Source organism: Sinocyclocheilus grahami, unplaced genomic scaffold, assembly GCF_001515645.1.
Source record: "Sinocyclocheilus grahami isolate Dianchi unplaced genomic scaffold, SAMN03320097.WGS_v1.1 scaffold1435.1, whole genome shotgun sequence".
Taxonomy (NCBI): Eukaryota; Metazoa; Chordata; class Actinopteri; order Cypriniformes; family Cyprinidae; genus Sinocyclocheilus; species Sinocyclocheilus grahami.
This window is the reverse complement of record NW_015506614.1, coordinates 134386-136552: the sequence shown is the minus strand read 5'-3', so window position 1 is coordinate 136552 and position 2167 is coordinate 134386. Positions and strand designations below refer to the sequence as shown.

At 25.7% G+C, this 2167-nt stretch overlaps 1 pseudogene; it reads left to right on the top strand.

Annotated features, from left to right (window-relative positions):
* LOC107570265 (chloride channel protein 2-like) overlaps positions 1-2167 on the top strand; it is a 38941-nt pseudogene that overhangs the window by 23403 nt on the left and 13371 nt on the right.

Here is a 2167-nt window from a genome sequence, read left to right as displayed (position 1 = left end):
CCCCCCCCCCTCTCTCTCTATCGATTCATTTTTCATTTTAGTGTGTTTTATTGGCTCGTCTGTTTTCCACACAATGCTGCCAAAATATCAATCAATACAGGAACAAGATATGTTGTGCATGCCAACAAAAAAGAATCATAAAAAAAAAAACAAGGATAAATTTAGCATTTATACATATTAAATATATTTGTGCATTTTCTTAAGTAAATGTGAGTGGTAAAATATTTGTTTGATAATTTTTTTCTACAAAAAAATTGGCAACAAGCAGTGTTATTATAGTTAACTAAAACCATTAAAAAATTAAACATTAACTGAAATAATAAAATAAAATAAAAAATATTATTATTAAGTATATAGTGTATTAACACTTATTTTACTTTAGCTAATTGACAAGGCAACATTTCTTATTTTAATTTAGTTTAACCTGACAAAAAAGTAAAACTGAAATAAAAATTAATAAAACTATATAGACATTAAAACTTGTACAAATGACAAAAAGATTGCTAAAAAAATTAACCAAAATGAAAATGTGAAATATATATATAAAAAACGAATTAAAAATATATAAAAAACTATAATACCATCTCAAAAATACAAAAATAACACTGGTTGCAATGTTAAATGCTCAAGTCTAGATTACAGTATGTGTAAAAAAAGGAGAAAATTAAATGTGGTTAACTTAAAATATCAATAAAAATATTATAATTACAATTGGGGAAGGTAAAACACTGATTTCAGCTAATTCATTTTGATTTAACTTAACTCGACGTACTTTATATATTCTATTTTTTTACTAAAATAACAATAGAAAAAGTAAAACTGAAATAAAAATGAAACTATAGACATGTTTAAAAAAAATAGAAACATTTAAAATGGAAAATAAAAAACAAAAGCAAGTTTAAAAAAATAATGGAAACTATAATAGTGTCTGAATAATTCTAAAATAACACTAAAACCTGCAAGTCTCATGCCTTCATGTTTTCTGTCTGCAGGAAGTATAATATTCGTGTTGAGGACATCATGGTCAGAAGTGTTCGTTATATCTCACTGAACACTTACAGAGACCTTCACGAGATCCTCCTGATGGCAAACCTCAGAACAGTGGCGCTGGTGGAGTCTACAGGTACAAACACACACGCTTGCTCTACATGGACATTATAGAGAGACAGTTACATGTGCATGGTGGGTTTGTCTTTTTAGACTGCACTTTTTCCAAATGTGTGTTTTGTAGTAATTGATACATTTATATTTGCTTTTAAAAAGAAAATTCTAAAATTTGAAAAATGATCAAACTTTTTTGGAATGTGTAGCTCTCATGAAATCCAAAATGAACCAATATTCGGCACGACATTTCAAAATGTCTCACTTTCAACATTTGATATATCTATATTATATTGTGAATAAAATATAAGTTTATGAGATTTGTAAATTATTCCATTCCTTTTTTACTCACAATTTGTACAGTGTCCCAACTTTTTTGGAATTGGGTTTGTAGATATATATATATATGTTATTTTATTTTATCAAGATGCCTTTATAGTTTTTTTACTGAAGAGAATTAGGGCCAAGCAATAATAATAAAAAAAAAACATCTCGAGATTAAAATAATCATAATGCGAGATTAAACTCGTTAAATATCAAGAAAAAAGTCCCCAAAAAATGTTGAGAATAAAATCATGAAATCATTAAGTTGTTGAGTTTATTCTCAACATTTTCAACTTTTTTCCTCGAAATTTCCTCGAACAAGTTTTTTTTTGCAAAACAATGAATTTATTCTTGAAATTGGATGAGTTTATCCTCAACATTTTATTTTGACTTTTTGTTCTCAAACAAACGTGAGTTTAATCTCGCATTATAATGACTTTAATCTCGAGATGGTTTTATTTTTTTATTATTGCTTGGCCCTAATCCTCTTCAGTCGTTTTTTATTTTTATTTTAGTTTTTACTTTTAGAATTTTGATTTTAATTTTAATTTCAGTTGAAATTCTAGTAATTTTGTTGTGGTTTTGTCATTTTTAGTTTTCGGGGTTTTTTTTAGTTTTTATTAATTTTTATTTTAGTTTTAGTTTATAATTTTAGTACTTCAAGTTAAACTAAAAGAAAATGAGAAATGTTGAATTGGCAACTACCTGAACATTTTTTTAAATATATTTTATATATATATAT